Below are 21,526 nucleotides of genomic sequence, written 5' to 3' on the forward strand. Positions count from 1 at the left end.
CACTTGATTAAGAGAAGGAATGTATGAAAACTCTTTTCAACTCTTTTCTGAGGACAAACAGACGTGCGAAAACACAAACCCCCACCTTGGGAGAGATGTAGGTAGTGGATGGATAACAGGAGGTTTTTGTAGGCGTCTTATGGCGACAATGTGAAAGGCTATTTCTAACTAAGTCTATTATGGAGAAAATGTAGAGTAGAAGAGAAAGAGCTTCTATCAGTTGTAGGGAGGTAGAGGTCTATCTCTTCTCCTAGTAAGGAATGACAGGACATGAGGAAATGGGCTTAAGTTGTGCCAGGGGAGGTTTAGATTGGACATTGGGAAGAAATTTTCACTGAGAGGGTTGTTAAACACTGGAAGGGGCTGCCCAGGGAGGTGGTGGAGTCCCCATCCCTAGAGATATTTAAAAGACACATAGATGAGATGCTGAGAGATACGGTTTAGTTTAGTGATGGGCCTGGCAGTGTGAGGTTAGTGGTTGGACTTGATGATCTTAAAAGTCTTTTCCAACTGTAATGATTCTGTGATTCTATCAAACCTCAATAGATAGAAAAGTGGATCCCAGCCAGCTTCTAGAAGGAAAGACACAGAGGAGGATGAGATGGGGAAGGAAAAAAACCAGTCTGTAGTTAGAGCTGAGCCACATGGTTAGGTGTGATCATCTATAAAAGACTGCAAGCACTTGAATTTATGAAAGCCAAGGTATGCATAAATGGAAAGAGGCAAGACACCCAGGGAAGGAAACTGAAGGTGGTTCAACTTGACAGAAGCAGCACTTCTTGTCAATCATGAGAGCCAGTGTTACCTTAAAATGAGCCCACTCAGGCACAGTCTGATCCAAAGGAAAATAAGAGATGCATACCAAGTTCTCAGAAAGGCCACTAGCTCTCTTTCCTGCAGCTCTACAGAACATTCTATGGTGACACTAAGAAAACATCTTTTTAAACATCCCATGGTAAGTTCAATTTGGTTTAGTGGTTATCTCCAGTCTATTCCTAAGGACGGAATACAGATTGGCAGAAACTTGATACATACCAGGATGGTCTATGAATGTTCTATGAACACTCTATGAATGTTCATTTATGGGGAGCTTCCAAAATGCTGTGGCTGCCTTGAGAAAGGCAAGTAGGATACCATTCATCATGTCCCACTATGGAACAGATACATCTTGCATGCTCTCCACATGCCTAGGGTATCTGAAGCATGTTACAGGTTGCTTGCCTTTGAATGTACATGACAACATAACAACAATTCCACGGCAAAAAAAATCGAGGAAACGGTGCTGAGTGCAGCTCTGACAGCCAGTGGTGTAGCTAAATACCCTTCCCTTCACTGGAGTCTCAGACTAATTTGTAAATATTTGCATCACAGAGAGGATATGTGCACAATGGCATAGGAAAGGCAGGGAAAGAAGACTGTTAGAAAACTGGACATCTTTTAACACCCAACCTTACCGTCCCTTTCTTCTTACCCTACAAGTAACTTAGGACTCCCTGTCTCCTCTCAAGAACTCCTTGAATGGAAACATTGTGCCTGCACTGCTCTAGTCATGCACATCAATTCTAATTCAATGTGAAATCTCACTCTATGAATACCTAACAGATTTATTATTATTATTGTCCTCTTTAAATATGTTGATCTTACATAACCAAGCAATGTATTTATCTGAAACTGAAAGCTTACCTTACCATCAAGAGAGGTAATGTTTTTTTCTATAGTTTATGTCTGAAAGACTTCTTTAAAATCTGCTTTAAAACATAGTTGTGTTTAAGCAGCCTTATTTGGTTGCCCTTACACTGTATCTTGGTGATTCCACATGAAGCATACCTAGCTCATAAACAGAGGGTTGTTTTGGTTTGTTTTTAAAAAGAAAAGAAATATATATATACAACTGAACAGCTGGGCATGCAAATTCATCTGGGCCCAAACGTCTAAAGAGCACACCTCCAGAGTGCAGCCCTACTCTTACTGTGCCAGTGCAAGGTGTCTGAACACAAGCCAGCTTCAGTGCAGAAGCTGTACAACCATGACACTGTTTTCACCATTTCAGAGCTAATAAATAAACCCTGCCTCTTAATGTGAGAAACAGGTCCATGCTTCCTGGAGGACACCCAAGCATAAAAAAGGTCAAGCTACAGCCCAGGTACATACCTAGAATATCACTCTGATCAGATCATTAAAAACCATACAAAACTAGAATTGATGTCAGATTTAAAGCAGCTAAAATGGCTTTGCTGATGCTGTTTAATCTCGAGAGACTACCAGATTCAGTCTTGCTCTACTAGAGAGTTCACCAAACTAATAGTCAAAAGCAGTGAGCGTTCATGCAAGTTGCTATGCTCAGCAGATAACTATATTGTGAAAGCACACGAGATCAGATGAGAAAGCAGTTTCTTTCTAGCCTTAGCTATATGCAGTATTTGTTGTTCATCTGCTACTGATTATTCAAAATGGGTTTGGTTAAACTGTCAGAAACTATGTGTGTACCTTTTTAAACACTGTTTACGAATGGCTTAAACAAGAAAGAGAGAAAACCAAATCAATAAGAAGCTTTTATAAGCCAGGGTACATTTATTTACATCAGAACTCAAACCAGCTTATATTTTACTGAGAGGTTGGGTTACGTACAGAACAGCATTTGCAAAACAGACTACTGGCAAAACTATGTAAATACATGCTGTCGTTCTCTCAGGATTGTCAAGTCAGCTTGGGAACAGCTACTGCTGTGGTTTCCTTGTGAAAGTGTAAGCACTTTAAGATCTGATAAGAAACACTGGAGGAGCATATTATAATAAAGACAGAATTCCATTTCAATTCTTCATCCTCATACATACACTGGGATAACAAATGCTCCGTGTGACATACGCGCAAGTAATTCTGGGCTTTAAACATGGAAACTGCAAGTCTGAAGCTGAAATCTTTGAATTTGACGCTGCCTATCAGTACTGGATGAGCCATGCAGGATCGCAAATTTTGGCCCTTTCCAGCTTCAGAAAAGATCACAGTGTCACAAAATCTTATGGTCTGGAAGGGACCTCAAAAGATCATCTAATCCAACCCCCCTGAAAAGCTTAGCTTCTAAATTAGTATATTTAAATATGCATAATCCAAATATGTGCAGGTTGTTTACTTGTCATTCAGAATTAGCATACAGCTCTCTACAAGAAAGTCAAGAATTCCTGCTAGATTACTGATGTCAATTTACTGTTGAAATGCTAATTTCATACAATGAGTATAAATGGGGGAGGACAGAAAAGAAACTCAAGAATCACTCAGCCGTTAGCATGCTGAAGAAACAACCTCCTTCATATCTCAAATATGGTAATACAACTTCTAAAACAAAAAACATATTACCTGAACTGTAATAATAAAGTTCCAGAGAGATGCATAAGCAAAGCATGAAGGGGAAATGGCTCTCTCCACTGTGTCTCTTCATGTACACTGAGAAAGTTCTAGAATTGACAAATTACAAACCTCAAAACCAAAGAAATCTGCTTGCTGTCTAGTCTGCGTGACAACAGCTCAAAACGATACAACAAATTTGGGTAATGTAATGAATCTTTGGAAATGCTGTCTATGATAAAGACTTGTATAATATGAACAGTGTATGTAGTTCTTCAAAACACAAATTGGCAAACAAGCATTGGTTATATTACTTCAAAAACATGCTGCATTGCTCAATGAGCCTAGCAGAAAGGTTAAAATGGATCTGCATAAGTCTTTAAACTAGTTGAGAAAGCCTGTGTGACATGCTTTTCCTCCCCCTTCGAAAAAATGGGAGAGGTAAAGTTTTATTTGCTAAGCTTGGCAATTCAGGCCTTGTTTACTCGAGCCACTAGAGAACTAGCACAGCAACACTGCAATTTTAAGCAAGTAAAACTCTGGTCATAAATTACAGTGTATAGCCAAGCCTGGCATGACTCATTCATTTTGCGACCGTGCTTTAAGATTTAAAAGACCCTGCTAATCAGCTTGTTTCCAGGAACACCATTCTTTTTTGCACACCTGCCTGAGAGTGAACAAGTGTAACTCCAAGGCTTTTGGCTTTGATATAGGAAGCCCAAGCCCTGTCTCCCAGCCTGACACAGGCATTCAAGCACAAATGTCTCTGATTTAAGTGGCAGCCTTGTTGACAAGGCACTTTCCTCCAGACAATTTGGTCCTCTGGTCCAGTTTAGGGCATTGAACTTTACTGCTAGAGAATAATACTCATCTGGGTTAGCAAAAGAAGAAAAATGCAATACAGAATTGTTACACAAGGAATTCATTCTGGATGAATTTGAGGGCAGTGTTGCAGCAGAGGATGTCTGGAATGATGCTGGCCACAGAGGAGTCCCACGCTAGAGGTGTTTGTGAGCAGAAGCCGTAGCTGTTGGGAAGAACCCATGCAAGAAAAGTTCGTTAAGGACTGTGTCCTGTGGGAGGGACCTCGTATCGGAACAGGGTAAGAATGCCAAGAGTCATCCTCATCTGAGAAGAGAGAAGCAGCAGAGCCCATCTGTAGTAGAATAAACTTTCCCTTACTTTCTAAGTCGAATAGTGGAGTCTGTTTTGCCTGGGACTGTAATTGGCAGTGAGCCGGCAGCGAGCCCTCCCTGCCCTTGACTCAATCCACAATATCCTTGGTTATCTCTTTCCTCCCATTTTGCCAAGGCTTCTGCCATCCAAATGAGGGTGGGTGGCAGTGAGCAAGAGACCACATGGTGCTTTGGTGCCAGCTACGCCAAAACCACAACACATGGCTAATGTTGTTTTCAAGAACTTACAAAGCATGGGAGAAGCATCAAAAAACAGAGAAACAAGAAACATGGTGCTTTATTTAAAGAAGGAAATAAAAAAGGAACCAGTTCATCCAGTTGAATTTCAATTCCTGAAAAAAATAAATGGAACAGAACAAAAAAACAACCAAACAAAAATACAGCAAAAAGGTTTGCAAGTGCCTAGATGACAATATGCAACTAAGTGAAAGTCAAAAATCAGTTTGGTGTGCATGTTGAGGGCAGATCCTCAACAAATCTTTCTAACTTGCCTTCCACAACAGGACCATAGGTTTGGAGAAAGGAAGATGGTACTACATGCTACAGTTATCACTACAAGCTAAGAAAACTTCTTCTCAATGAGACTACAACCACACGGACACAAAACTCTTATGCTGAAAAAGCAGCCATCAATGGCTCACTGCCAGCATGAAAAGATATAGCACGTGGGATTCCATAGCAAATGCCCCCTAAATCTGTTTGTTCACAGAATGGTGACCTGAATTATGGAGTCCAGAGGATGTTTACATGAATGAATTGATAGTACAAAGCTTTATAAGGACTAAGGCAACCTGAGAGGACAAACTTGAACCTCTAAACGTTCTTGACAAATTGGAGAAACGTTCTGGAATCACCTAAAAAATGAGAATACAATTCTCAGGGAAGAGATTTAAATTATTACTCTCAGATAAAAATTATCAACTATACAAAGACAGGAAAAGGAAACAAGATGCTAGAGACACTCTGCTTCAAAAGAGTTAAGGTTATAAAGGATTATGGCATCATGAGGTCAACATGAAAAAAAAAAACAACAAAAAATGTGATTCATTCACAGTAATTTAGCTTGCAAGACAGAGGAAGCAAACTTCTCTTTTCTACTCGGCAGGAATATCCCGTTGCTTTTGGTCAACACATATCAAAGATTTTAACTGAATGCTGTCCTCTATTCTCACCAACAAAAGTAATCAGATGCATAGAAAAGGTGACTGAGAAAGAAAGCTTGAGAAGAGGGAATACAGCCAAAACACCAAAAAGATATTTGAAGTAAGGAGGAGACTGAGAAGATTCTGTGGAGTCTTCCCTGCTAGTAGTCTTTAAAACAGGCTGATAAACTTCTCATGCACGGCTTAGATATAATAATTGGTTCTTCCCTTGGGCATCTTCATAGATCTAACAGATTTCTCCAGGTCCTTCCCTAACTTCCCTATCCTGTGGTTCTATGAAAACACATTTTAATATAGTTAGGTATCCCACATATAAGGACAAAGAAAATAATCAACATGTACACATGGGAAAATAATTTGGAAATCACTGTCTCCAAAAGAACGCCGGGAACAGCAGATCAGGTTCCACGTGCATTTATCATGTGGTTCAGCTGCCTAGAAGGCTAATTTAATCTAAAACATGTAAAAGTAGGAATATCAGATAGAACAAATGACAACAAATTCCTGTATACACTATGCTGATCTGACTGATAATAAGATGGCTTTCCTGGTGTAAAAAATTATTTGGAAATACTTGAAGGATTTTTATGGCTTCAGTTTGACTAGATAAAGGACCTCTTAATATACAGTTTAAACTGAATTAGGAATTATGAAAGAAAGTTGAGATGAGAATTTTTTTTTGTGTATATACAGACATATACTCTCCTTCCTTGAGGGTCTTCAAGACCCGCCTGGACATGTTCCTATGTGACCTGATCTAGGTGAACCTGCTTCTGCAGGGGAGTCGGATTAGATGATCTCTAGATGACCTCCAACCTCTACCATTCTATGATTCTGTGACATACATATATGTTTATATAAGTAAACACTTCTAAGACTCATTTTTTTTTTTTTAGGTTCATAAATTATCTCACAGAAAACTACAATGAATGGAAACTGACATTACACAAATGTATCTTTCATCTCCAAGCAGCAAGGACAATTAAACCCTGAAAGCTCTAACTACAAGAAATAGACATCACTGCTTCAATTTTTTAAGTAAGTTTACAGATCTTTCAGAAAGATATATTCAGCTTTTGGGAGATAAACTTCATGACTTAACACATATAAAAGGTTAAATAACATTATCACTGTTCTCTAACTTGGCCCAGAAGCCTAAACAATTCTTTCCTTCAGCTACTCTACTAGATACTTCCTAGTTTATCCATTTTGCAGAAGAAGAAAGCCAAAGGAACTGAATGCAAAAGTGACCTGATGTAGAAATAGGCAGAAAGAACACATTTTCAGGTACCTCAAAGGCAATAGCCATATAAAAATCATTCCTTAACTTCCACAAAGTAAGAGAGAAGCTTTAAGGCTTGACAAGTAGAAAATTCAGAAGAGACAAAGGGAGATGGAAGGAGAAAAATTAATACAACAAGGGAAATATTCTGCTATCCGACAGGGAAGAAATGGTGAGTTACCTCTTGAAAAAGCTCTGGGCAAAGAAATGAAACTCATCTGCTCCTGAAGACTGGGAATAAAGAAGGCCCTAAAGGCTACTTGACATCTTTCAAGCTAATTGTACCTGAGATTTTCTGTTGTCCCTCCATGGCCTCACACTTGCCTGACTTAGCAGTTCCAAAGGCACTTTGCTTTCGGGGACATCACAAAAAGCAAGTATGCATTTTATTGTTATTGCTCTACTGATTAATCCATGTCTAAACCTACCCTGTACATTGCATACAGTCAGTGTTTACATTTTAATTACTGTATGAGCTGTTCCAAAGGAATCTTTCCCTTCCCTATAGTAACAACCAGTAAAAATTTTCCAATAATAGATGATGTTTCCAAGTGTGGTTATTGTCATAACGATTTAACCTTCAGCCCATCCTAACAATTACTGTGAGAACAAATTCTCCCTTTGGCCAGCAATCTATCAAGTTGTATTGCAAAATACTGTCAAGGCTGCTACTAGAGGCTCAACAGAACACTTCAGCAATGTAACTAATCCATGCAACCTGTCTGCTGAAGAAAATTGCTAGCACAGCTGGATCTTTTCCATGAAAGCAAAACAGAGTATTTGGCATGCTTATAATTTACATCTCAGGACCTTAAGCCCGGGAGCTTTTTGCCACAATGTTGTCACAAAAAACTAGTAATAATGAAATTTCATGTGTCAAAATAAGTTGCTTTCTGATCACTTCATAATGTAAGTTAAATATGACTAGTTTGTTCAATTAAGACATTACTGTAGAAAGGATTCCTAAAAATCTAATAATGAGAAAGATTTATTATGCTGCAAACACATAAATGACTCCAGAGCAGTTGAGACATTTGCTTATCATAGAACAGGGGGAACCTTAAGACTTCTTTGTTTTATTTGGAAGACATGCAAGCTAAGTTAAAATGAGATACAGTATACACTCCTACTCTATAGCCCTGAATAAATCTATTAGTGACGTTAGAAGAAATATATACTAAATGTACAGTTACATTAGATGCATACTTGAGCTTGGACAGAAACACTCAGAAAGGAGTCTTAAGGGATGATGACCTGGGGATTGGAAAGTCCCCAAACAAGAGCATGACAGGATGTTATTAGAGGGTTATCCACCTTATGGAGACTGCCAAGAGGTGCAGGGGAATGCAAGAGAGGCATATGAAGAAAAGCAATCACTGACAGTGTTAAGTGTGGTACGTATTAGACAAGAAACCATCTATGGACAGAACTTTCGAAACTTGGGCTGAAGTTATGTGCAGGAAAACAACAGTTTCTTTAGAGTAAAAAAGTGATTTCATAATATCAGGTAGGACTACAGATTTTGTACATTAATCTCAGTAATAAAGTAATTAGGATTTGGAAAATGATGCATACCTACCATGCATTTCTGTCAGAATGCTGCATGTCCAGGCACCCATGGAAGAGAAGGTGATATGAAAAGGTGCCCTTTAAAAAAATAGTTCTAGAGCAGCTCAATCCTGAAATCCTGTTTCTGCCTGAATTAAATTTTGAGTTAATAGAACAGAAAGATAAAACCTTGTTCTACATGTAATAAGGAAACAACAGAATGTGGAAGAGTTTATATATGCGAAGAAATACATCTACATCAGTGATGTGCAGGGAAGAAGACGAAATTATAATATAATGCACATTACAGATCTGAGTAACGAAGAGAAGGAAAATGTCATGAACAAGGCATATAAGAATAGAACAAGTTGACTGTACTAAAGCACTTCTGGAGCTGAGCCATCTAACAAACATGAGACATATTCTGAGAGATAAAACACTCCACAAAGCATACTGAGACAAAGTCCTTGTGTAGGAGATAGGGGATTTGTAAAGTAATGTAGGGTAAGTTCTGCTCCTCTTGTGAATGTTTTGGTTACTTTACTGATGCTTAAACAACTGGCAATTTAATATTATGGTCTTCTAAAACAGTTCAGGTTATCAAACCTCAGAAATCCTGATTTTTAATGTTCATAACACTCATATTGAGCTTCAGATGTCTTATAAACAGTAAAGTAGAAGCCTGAGTGACAATACAGCCAATGACATTAAAACAGAAACAGAACTTTCCCCAGTATTTTGGAAAGCTGCTTTTAATGCAAATATTTAACATTAGTCCATATTTACTAAGCTCCAACTAAGTGCTGTAAACAGTTTTTTAAAGCTGAAAGTGAAATTTAAAATTCTTGCTCCTTCATTACCCAAGAGATGCATTAGCAGCAATACCTCCTTACTGAGCTAGGACATACCCGTACTACAAGAAAGCATTTGTCAGTTGAACAAGCCAACCAGGACTTGTCTGCTTCAGTCCATACTTAATTTTCGTATGAAAGGTAAGAACATATGCAATCTGCCTAAGAACAGCAGCTCTCAACTTTGCAAAACAGTCAGGCTATTGGTATATTTTTTTTACACCAGTATCTGTACCAACACCAACAATGCATAGCTCTTTCCTACTCAAATTACCTCAGGCAGACAATATCAAATTCCTGGGAGATCAAATACTCAGTCCTCCAAAATCCAGAACGGTTTTGAGTTTTCTGCTTAACATTAAATTCATGTTGAAATGCTTTTATTCTGGGAAGCAAGCTAATGTTTCCTATCTTTTTTCCTAATTTTGAATCCATGGACAAAGAAGCAGTCACTGATAGGCTTATATTTTAACTGTTGGTACAAAAACTGTTCAGCCTACCATTTATTGATTCATAATGCTCTGACAGTCCTAGGAAAGGCTGTAACATATTTATGATTTTCATATGTTAATCAGATATTAAAATAGGGCTTAATTACAATTTAAATTCCCTCTCCTCATCCCCCCCATGATCAACAGATACAGTACACAGCTTTTACTGTAGGATAAAGCTGATGAAAGTGATTAAAATAGAACTTGCTGTACAGTTGCTCAGAACCACATTCTTGTTTTCTGCAGTTTCAGCACTTCCAGAACTTGCAGGAAGGCATAAATAGACTATAACAATGAAACAAAGCTCTACCAGAGATCTGAGACAATGTATGCAAATACAGGAACTTCCCCTTTTCAGCTCCTGATAGTCCCTAATCCATTTAATATCCTACATCAAAAAGTTTAGAAGATGCAAGCTAGAAAACGCAGGAAAACGCTAAACTTGCCCTTGCCTAAAATTTTAGTTTACATTCCCAGAATTTAATTGGAGAGTGACTGTGGGGAGGATCATATTTGCTATGTAATTGAAGAGAATGTCGGTACTCAAGGGGACAGAATTTAGGTTGCATGAATGATTTCAAACACAAACAGCACCCTGCATAAACTCTCACTATGTTTCACTCCTGGAAACTTTGGCACAGCAGCATAATGCTGCTGGTGGTGCCTGGCATACAGGGATAACTTTACTCACAAGTAGTAATTTCTTTACACATCACACACAGGTTCTTAGGCTCCAGACTTCTAGTGAACAGCAACACTTGTATCTATGCTCCAACTGTAATGTTTTTCCCCATTTCAGTTCTCCATTTCCAGAAAAGGAAAATCTACCACTACTATGTGACTAGACTGCAGATTTGAGGACAGAACCCAGTTTTATCCTCTTACATCTCCACTCCTATAACTGATCTGACTGCCCTCTCCTATTCTTAGGCAATATCCACAACTGCTGCAAGGTTTTCAGAGACATGTAACTAGACAAAGGGGACAGAGGGAAATTCGTCTTTGTAATACTTAATATATCTGACAAATCTCAGTGGTAAGTCATGGAAAAAAGAAAAGGTCCCTTATGTAGTTCAACTGCTCCTTCCAAAAATCAAAATATCTGCTGCAAAAATGGATAGACTGCCATAGCAATCTTTTCCAAGCAAAAGTTAGGGCATATCTATTTAGGTTTCACACATAGCAATGGAAAGTAATGGTAATTTAGAAAGAAATATGGGTGTAGCTGTAAAATTTCCAAATGGAGTCACAGTAATGACAAGACAAAAGTACTTCTATTGCCGCAGTTTACAGTTGTGGGAAAAATGGAGAAGAATTTGTAGCGTGGAAATTTTAGACAAACATTTCTGAGCAGCAGTATTATAAAATAGAAAAAAAGCTCTCTAGAATGTGCAAAAATACCCATACTTTTCTTGATGCATGGTGATTTTTCCATGTTCTATTTGATCTATAAGCCAATGAACCCAAATTATTGCATAATGCACTTCTTCCTCTCAAATCAAACCATATTCAGTGTTTTCTCCAGCTCTGATTTACTGATCTCAAACGTTAAATTAGCTTTAAACGTTTTAATTGATCTTTTTGTTTGTTTGTTTGTTTCAAGTCTTTCTTTACTCTTCAGCACATGTACTTTGGGTGATTTCATTCTTTTCCTTAATTTTTTTTTTCAGTACAGAGAGGTTACAGCCACTTGTGTGCTTACGTAAAGACAGCGAGGAAGGGTTTAAGCTACAGTGTCTGGAGCTTTTAAAGTGAGTGAACAAGCTGTTTATATATTTTTGCCCTAGTTTCCACTTGAAGCAGAGTGGTATAACTCAGTCCAGTCCCTCTGTGCAGGAGGCAATTATTTATCAGCTTCCTTTTGGCAAAAATTTCTTTCACCTCTTATTTTACGGCACTGAGGGCACCAAGGTGTTTCCTGCTCAGCTATTTATCACAGCAGGCTTATGATTTATTTTAACAAGAAACGCAAGATAAAAAGGATATCACAGAAAGTGTAATGCCTCAACGTACAAGGAAGATCATTCTAAGAGCCACCAAGACGGGGTTCCAACTCTGAATGTTCTCCTCCCAAAGCAAGCACTGCTAATTAACGTTTAGCCACAGCATTGTACAGATTGCTGGTATGTTTAGGAATTACTGCCCCCTCCCTCTTCTCCACAAAGAAACTGTTCATATTATTAGAAACAAGTCACAACTAACACCACAGAGGTAACTGACAGGGTTTATATATATATATGCGTGTGTGTGTATACTCGCACATATCATAGAATGGTAGGGGTTGGAAGGGACCTCTAGAGATCATCCAGTCCAACTCCACTGCTAAAGCAGGTCAACCTAGATCAGGTCGCATAGGAACATGTCCAGGTGGGTCCCGAAGACCTCCAAGGAAGGAGACTCCACAACCCCTCTGGGCAGCCTGTGCCAGGGCTCCCTCACCCTCACAGTAACATAGTTTTTTCTTATGTTTAAATGGAACTTTTTGTGTTCCAGCTTCATCCCATTACCCCTTGTCCTGTTGATAGATACAATAGCAAAATCGGATGCCCCAGCCTCCTGACACCCACCATTTAGATATCTATAAATATTAATAAGATCCCCCCTCAGCCTTGTCTTTTCTAGACTGAACAGCCCCAGTTTCCACATGCACACACGTACAAACGCTCCACACCATGTTACTAAGACTCTGGATTTCTTCTGTCAGGTCTCACCTGTGTACATACATATACATGATATTCCAAAAACTAGCCTGAAAAAATTAACTCCTACACAGCTTCCATTTCTAGATTAAGAGTCTTCACTGTAGGAAATAGCAGTAGTGATGAACCTAATACTTTGGTTAAGCTTTGAAATCAGTACAAAGTTCATATTAACTTTGAAGTCACTACAGATTTGATAAAATCTATTTCTTTATTTAGTTTTTAGTTGCTGACACAACAGATGTGTTCCTACTTCCTCCAGGAGACATGTAATTAAATTCCAGAATTCATTAAGTGTTTGTGCTCTACCTGTTCCCTGAGCTGCATGATGAAAGATCCTGGACAAGTGAGTATAACTGAAGGTAAACATTCCCCTCATTAAAAAATAAAATTTTGGCCTCTATCTTCGAAAAGAAATCCAAGTTTTTTTAAAAAGTTTCACCTTTTCCTTGCAGATTAACTTTGCACTTTTTTTCTGTTTAAATTTACTATTTGTAAACTACTTCATCTTCCCAGCATACGGAATTAATCAGTTCTTCTCTGAACTACCCAACCAATATACTTTCCCAAGCAAACGTCTGTACTTGACCTCCCCCACCTGCTGTTCTTCTTGTTGAGTTTGTTTACCATCTCAGTCCCTGCAACTTCCTTTTCAGTTTCACTAGACAATAGATTAGTGCTCTCTGCATGAGGATGCCTTCCATCTTTTCTATCACTCCTTCTTTTCCCCTTCACTAAACTGAGGTAATAAGGTGAAACACAACAAGCAGGGATTGTCTCCTCAGCTTAAAAAGATAATTCTCTTTTGTTTAATCCCGAGTAACTCATGCTAGTTTCTCCAAGATTTAGACTAAGGTATTAACATTTTTTTTTAAAGAGACAAATGTAAAGACAAGTGCAATAACTCCATATATACAGGCTCCCCATATATATGTTAAAATAAAAGGAACATTGCTCTACAACACACTTAGGAGAAGGCCATTCAAAAACAACACTGACACATTCCTATAATCCACTGTAAGCATTGTTAAAAATTTACTTGGTTTTGCCTGTGTGCAGGCAATTGGCTATTTTCATTTTATTTAATAAAGTTAATGTGTAGAGATACTACAGTACCCAGTGTTGTCAATTTATGACACATTTTAGTCGTACATGTATTGCTCAGGTTATAGAAACCTGTAAGTGTAAGAATCTTAAATGAAAAAAACCCCCATGTCCATGAATCTCACAGGCTGAAAAAACAGGAGTCAATAAATAAAACCTACAACTTACTTCTGTAGGTCTTACTATTTCAGGGAGTTCCTGGGTGCCAAGAATGTACTAAGAGACCAGACTGAGGAACAGAATTTTCCCTACAGCAGACTCACACCCAAACCACTCTACCATTTTATCATATTGACCCAGGTTAAAATGTAAGATTTAAAAGAATTTTCTTATACAATAGTAAAACAAATTTAAGTAATTCCTGGTTTCCTTGCATCTAATGGACACGGCCAAAATACTAAGTGTATTTCTTGGGAAACTATGAAATACAACCAAATTACAAGCACATCTGTATCTTAAAGCAGTAAGCAAAATGTCACAAAATTTAGCTACTAGCAGTCCATATTCCTATCTAACTCTTCTCCCAGGAAGAGGCATGTACATGGAATATTTTCTTCTCATGTAATTGTCATTGTTTTAGGGTGGGGTTTTTTTTACTAGAAGTAACAAGCTTGATGTGTTCTTTTTTACACTTAAGGGGGAAAAAGAACAGGCAGAAATATCCTTGAACATATTTTTTTCCCCATGAGCATTTAATTCATAATCCAGAAACACTCACCTCCAAAATTACTAACTGTGCTTCCAAATGCCTCCCTGTGCTTCAGGAATACAAGTTTCAGTCACAATCTTGTGTCTGAGCCTTTTGAAATCTAAGGATTCCTTTTAAAATGCTAAGTCTTGTACATCTTTCAAGTGTTGTAAATAACTAATGATCTGGTAAAATCCAAGAATGTTCTACAAATCAAAAGTAAAAAACAACGTTTAGTTGTTTTAAAAGGGACAGAAGTTACACTGTTTAAAGTCAGATGTGAGGTGACAGTGTCCCTGAGGAAACAACAAAACAACACTAAGCTCCTTATCAGCATCCCTAGATACTTATAACCCACAATTAACTAAAACTAGCCTCTTATTTCACAATTCTTAGAAGAACTGGTAAATAATTATTTTAGTAATATTAACCTCTGAAGATGTCCAGGGTAGTCCAGGCTTTTTGAGGTTGAGATGGGAACAGAAGGAAAACCTAGCAATTAAATTTCTTAAAATCTTGCCAAAAGTAAACAAAACCAAGTAATTTAATACTGTTATCAACTTTTAGCTTTAAAAATGGCGTAATTTCTGTGATAGCCAAGCCATGAATTTGAGTTGGCGAGAATTTGGTGAGGCCATGTTGCACTTAGGTCAAATTTAGGGAAACAGCAGCATCTTCAAACAGTAAAACCACAAATGGGCATATTATCGATCAATGTTTTCTTGCCCTGTTCATTTTGTACTTTTGTACCTTGTCACTACAGCAGCTACTGCAGCAAACACTAACATATAGTATTTAGTTTAGTATATAAAACTGATCTACTTTCTCCATGAGGTAAAGTACAAAAGTCTTATATCTCAGAAAGATTCTAAGTTAAACTACATAGGAGAATCAAGGCTTTAACAGAGCTGGTTGCTTTTACTAGAGCTAATACATAGCATGCAAGGCATACGAGCTGGAAAGTCCTCCTTGGGGCCATGAATACAGGCAAGTTCATGGCTGTTCACTGAGTCCTTTTACAGAAAGGACAGAGTCTCTCAATTATGCCAGAAGCATCATCTCCTTAGAATATAATTTTGAGATTTTTCGTTGCATTTCTGCCCTTCTCTTTTTGTTTATATCTTTGCCTACCTGAAGACCCAAAACACTGGGGAAAATAGTTCTGCTGAACAGTCACAGCTCCATGGGTATCCCAGCAACTATGAGGTTTTCTTTTTTTTTTCTGCACTTGACATTTCATGTATGCAAGCAGAGCACTGAGAATATGCATTTGGCCACTAACAGTTCTCCTTGGGACAACTTCAACAAGGTAAACACCTTGTTAATGGGTGCTTCATTCAGTGTCCCCTCATGTACATTTTTGACCTTTGTTTGTTTTTTTCCCCCTTACTTACAATCCCCTCGCACCCATTCTACTCCCCTCAGTATGGCTCACTACAGTTTTTCTTGAGGAAGGGCTACTGGTGTATTTGGGACAAAGGTGTCATCCCTTAGTGCTATCAGGAACACTAACAAATACCAAAGTGAAGTTCCACAGCATGCTTGCTTTTCTAAGGCACTCACTCCTTGCTTGCCTCCAGCAATCTATTATTCAGGCTGAACTAGAGATGAGGCAAGTGCATTGAACAACCTTTCCAAAAACCTCTCCCAATTTTTATGTAGCTGTATGATAAGGTACTGGCAGCCATACTAGCCTACAGAAATAAATTTTCAAAAGTTAAATGTGTTTTATTCAAAACAAAACCCCTTCTCATTTTGCATGCAACCTACTACCCAATAATGACATTGGAAGCTCTTTTTTCTTTCATACGAGGAGGAAAGAGAGAAATACTGTTCCCTTTCTCTATGCTACTAGATATAATATTGTGCCGTACCACTCCTTCACAATTCTATTCCAATCTGACTCTTAGTTTGCTTTGTTTAAATATTTCCCACCCTTCTGGTCATCCTTGACCCACTTCTCTACTTGCTCTGCTATACTTTTTTTAAAGTATAATACATCTGGGATGGTTAGGATGATTCTTTGTTCCATTCTTTGTCTACTATTTGGCCAAGAATGGAACAGACAGATCTAGTGTTATTTCACTTTTTTCTGAGTAATAAACACAAAGCACAACCCACTACAGTATGTAAAATAAGAAATTGTTTCCCCTTACATGCATATCTTGCACTTGTCAGTACGGAATGCCACCTGCTATCCAAACGTACTTTTTGAAGCTCTCTGCTACCAGCTTCCAGTTTTACTATCCAGCTTAGCATCAGCAAATATTTTAGGAGATAAAGAGAGTGTCACTTCAGGTAAAAAAGTAAGAACTCTCATAATTTCCTCTGTTATTTCCTCCCCTCCTGGAAAAAGGGAAGACATGCATCCTTTGTCTTTCACAAAAGGGGCTAAACAGCAGCAGAATTTATGTAAATGGGATAGCTTTGTCCTAAGGCTTGCATTGTTCAATATTTTCATACGCAATTTAGAAGACAGCTATAGCGACCTTTCTAATTTAGATCTTAATGCCTAGATTCATACCTTAGACTTACTAAGGCTCAGATAATCCCAACATAATACTGGTAAACTGAAGAAGCTCTAAATTGTTACATCAGCCCTAAGGCACAGATATAAAAGGTTTTTCTCAGGACTTCCTACATCTAACAAAAGAAAACTAGAGGTGAGAAAAGTGGCCAGAAAAAAAAAAAAAGAGATCTTTAAGCAGGTCTTCAGGAATCTCTGCATCATTGAACAAGTTTCTCTCCTTCATACAGATATCTTTAATTACACTAATTTAAAAATATCCCAGTCATTAGTTATTAAAATGAGCATAAAGAAACGAGGCTGCTATCTCTCCCATTCCTATCCAACAGGAAAAAATGTTTCCTGTATGGCAAAAATCACTTCTGCTTGTGATATAGCTTATAACTAACAACAAAAATTAGATATCAACAATACGATTCCTGCTTCACTTCTCAATTTGCAGCTGTTGAAATACATAATAATCTACCTTTTTAGGTTTTGGAGAAAGAATTTTAATGGGATAATGTGAAAGTTTATAAAGCCATCACTGAGGGTGCAAAAAATTTAAGAATGGAATGTTAAATATTGGTTAAGCAACATCAATAATGCAGCAAGGCTAGTCTTTTGAAAAGCTCAACATGTTAATTCTATATAGATAAGAAAAATATAGGTTCTTACTCAAAAGCTGTCTGCCAATTTAAGTATTACCAACTACTACATTTATCTGTATTTAAATATAACAGCAACAAAAACAACTATTTAAGCGGGGAAAAAAAGCTAAATTTGGGTTTCTGGTAGTCTGCTTCTGTTGCCTTTAATCTTTCATCTGATCCATTTCTGTTCTCATTCTCCTAAGTATCTTTGCCTCATCTTCATGATGGAAATAAACCCTCTAGTCAACATTCCTGCATCTACTGCCTGTCCAAAGCTTTATTACTTCATAAAAACAAGTTCCTGTTTCACAAACTTTTTGCAGCTTTCTACTTTTGTACATATCTCACCTGAACCACAACAAAAGTCGTGTGTATTTTCCATATAATTGTCTTCCCTCTTTTTTTTTGGGTGGGGGAGGGAAGGTTAGGAAGTGGGTTAATGAGTTCTGATGTATTCAGTTATGCCAGATACTTACTCAACTGGAACATTAACTGCAGCTGATCAAATCTCTCATTCAGTTATGGTCTGAAGTTATTTTACATAGGACTTCACAATTTTTAAAGTCCTTGCCTTAAAAAAAAAAAAGAAAAGAAAAGAAAATTCCAGATGTATTTAAATCTATTTATTTTTTTTTAAAAAGAAGCCATAGCTCACTAAAGCTCTATTAGAAATAGGCACTTGATATTTACAAAACCAATGAAAGACACTACTGCAAGTGTAAACAAAATTTACAGAGTTGACATAAAAACAGCCTTAAAAGAATAGCTGCTTTCACTATAAGCTTGTCAATACATTATAAGATCTGAAAAAAATCTTTCCGCTCTAGTAAAGATGCAAGAAAGCTCTTCAATATCATAAATACCCACCCAGAAAAATACAAAAAACGGATCTAAACAACTCACATAGGTCTTATTCTACACAAAAGGGGGTGAGGGGGAAGAAAAAAAAGGAAAAAAAACCCCACACAAAACATCCAAAATCCCTGAATTCCTTACACTCATTTAGCTCAACTATTACAAACGTTCCAAAAAGGTTAACTGTGTTTGCTCAAGTTTATTTGGACACTAAATGCAAGATAAAAGATCTGTAGATGAAATGTGAAAGATTGTATCTTATTTTTAGGAAATAAACAGATTCCAGAGGTGTGTTCCAGCCTGGCCAATCCGGAGGCTGTCGTGCAGCTCTGCCACCTCTCCAAGCCCAATCGCAGCTCTGAAAGGAAACTCGTTTTTCTGTTTGTCTCGGCAGTGCTGATGATGAATGGCTGCTTCAGGGTGAGAGATCAAGCTGTGTGGTAAATCTTTCTACTTGTTCCATCTGCTTTTCTATTTTAAACAGCTGCAGCAATCAGCCTGGCACCCTACCTTACATACATGTGAATTTCATAAGAGAAAATGTTTATGTAAGTGAAAACATGGCTTAGATTTATTGTCCCATTCTCAAACTGAACACTGGCACTTCTGCACACTGCTGCAGAAATTTGCTATTATTTTGTATCTGCCTTCCAGAAAAGGTATGGCAAAACATAGCTTGATTTTACATCTTTTAGAAGGCTAGCTTTGCAGTCATAGCAGATTTCAAGATGATGACATTCTCCACCTTTCTTCCTCCTGCCAGCCCCACTTTGCAATATGACTTCTAAGATGGCAGAAGTAACATGCAAGCAGAGTATGTTGATTGCAATATGCTCTTCAAATATACAAAGGGCTACAAATATGCTAGCCCTACTTAGCTTGCAGTTGTGCTGAGGTTGTGCTAGCATAAGGTATGCTAATCGAGCCTGGCTCCAAAGGTCACCATTTTAAAGGCACGCTTTACAGTAAAGCCCATTACTGATGTCTAAACTGAAGAGATTAGTAAACATACTGAGAAAAGTAATGAGGAGGGTTTTGTTTTATTTTCCAACAGCATATTGGACTTCAGTTAAGCCCAAGCTTTCTAGCCAGATCCCAGTTTGGCCAAATCCCGCTTTCCTTTATACTTTCAAGTATGTTGTTCTTTCTGTCCTCACATATTGTGCAGCACTGCTGTGTTTTGCTAAATAGCTTCCTCACTTTTCAAAGCTATCCAGATTTCAATGGCCAGCAAAAAAACCTCAGTGTCTTGATGAAAATATCTACCCTACCCCCAAACTGAAGTGTTTTAGGATTCTAAGGAAGGAAAATGCAAGCACATATGGATGGAAGGACCGTAAAATGGTTATTTTCACCTCATGCTCTATTTCTCTCCCCCAACTTAAATTCAGTTTCTTGGAAAGTTTGAACACGTTTAGCTATTTCTGAATTAAAGCAGATTAAACGTGAAATGCCAATAAAATGAAATGAAAAGGCAAATAGCACCGTAGGTTGCCAGTTCATAATCACAAGAAAAATTATTACATCATATAGGTCAGATAATTTCCACCATAGTCCATCTACATATAATTTTTTCCCTTCTATTAATATGTTATGCTACATATGCTATGTGTATTTCTAAAGTGCAGTAGTGTATAAACGTTAACTGGAAATATTGCAACTTCAGCTAAACATAGCTCTGTAACTTCATCCTAGCAGCTTTTAACATAACTTATAATTAGTGTGAAGTTCCATATGCATTATTTCTATTTTACAGATAAGCAAACTGAAATGGGGCTATAACTCATCCAAGGTCACACAGCAAATTGGACATTGGCAGGGCCAGGAACAAAATTCATCTGTACTCCCAGGCCAGTCCCAGAACTCTTAACGTCTGTTTCAATATTGTTAAAGAAATAGAAGGTATATTTTGGAGAGAAATGATAGAGGAAGGTTTTCTAAGTGAAGAATCTTGAGAAGTCAGAGAGAACACCGATGTGCCAAGTTCTCAAGAGATCAAAGTCTCAATTATACTTCCATCCCTTCCTTAAAATAAACCAACACATAAACTGCCTTTCAACAGAAGGACACATAAACTTGCATGTAACACCAAATTGGCAAAGGCTTCAGAAGTTGAGATATGATCTTAAGAGCTACCTACAATAGCTTTGATTAGCAGAATTTGAACTTGACAAGTTCTTAGATTCACTCTAAAACTTTGCAATTATGATGACTGAACAACAAAATAACCACAATCCTAGTTAATCTCTTAGGGTGAAATCAAAACTATTTCATTAGAAAACTGTCTGTTTGTACAGTTTGTTTTACTTCCTAAGTTGCATTTTAGAGAAGATTTTAATCTTTAAATCAGTTTGACACAGAAACTTCCAGGACAAGGATTGTCATTTTTTGTGTTCAGACAGACCCAAACTGGAAATTTTTAATAATGTTCTAATGGTAACACAATACACAGTCCTGTTACCAAGAGGTTTTCTTTTGGTTCACAAGCAAGCACTGGAAAAATAGTGCAAAAAGCCTTAGTGCAACTATCTTGAAGAAGACATATCAAAGCAACCTAGAAAGGAAAAATACCCCAAACTATTACACTTACCTGCTTTTCGCTCACAAAAGCTGTGCCTTAGAATTATACGAATGATACTAAGCTGCCTTATTCTGTGTCAAGGAGCTGCAACACTAAAATTGTGACTTCCCATAAGCTGACAGTTTTCCTTTAATTTGGGATTTCAGACAGTTAAACATTGTCTACTTTATTTCCTCACCTCCATGTCCTGCCTCAGCAGTGCCTTTTTCTATTACACTATTGTGCGTCAGAGGTTACTGCAGCCTCACATCCTGCATGATGCAAGCATATGCAATCTGGACAGACCGTTACTGATATAGGCCCTGTATTATAGGCACACAAAGTCACACAGATCCTGTCTGAACAGTCAATACAGAAATCAATAGCTTCAGGGAGTAATTACCAGGGGGACTGAGCAGATGTTTAAAAAACAAAATGTTGGTGTAATGACGAGTCAGTTGGCAGCAGGAGATACTGTAGGAAAACAGTAACATGATGGCAAAGTAGCAAACGAGCAATGAGAACACTTCATGAGAGATTAGAGAAAGGGAAAGGTGAAAGGAGTTCAATTTAGGATGTGCTAACTAT

At 37.7% G+C, this 21,526-nt stretch overlaps 1 protein-coding gene across 2 annotated transcripts in view; it reads right to left on the reverse strand.

The window, feature by feature from the left end:
• SESN1 (sestrin 1) overlaps positions 1-21,526 on the reverse strand; it is an 82,844-nt gene that overhangs the window by 37,036 nt on the left and 24,282 nt on the right. Inside the window, exon 2 of one of the 2 annotated variants that reach the window (XM_061990438.1) lies at positions 18,000-18,094. The exons of the other annotated variant lie outside the window; for it this stretch is intronic. The gene's annotated coding sequence lies outside the window, so the exon portion shown is untranslated. The remainder of the gene's footprint in view (positions 1-17,999; positions 18,095-21,526) is intronic. 2 annotated transcript variants of the gene reach the window in all.

This window comes from Colius striatus, chromosome 2 (genome assembly GCF_028858725.1).
Source record: "Colius striatus isolate bColStr4 chromosome 2, bColStr4.1.hap1, whole genome shotgun sequence".
In the NCBI taxonomy this organism is placed as follows: domain Eukaryota; kingdom Metazoa; phylum Chordata; class Aves; order Coliiformes; family Coliidae; genus Colius; species Colius striatus.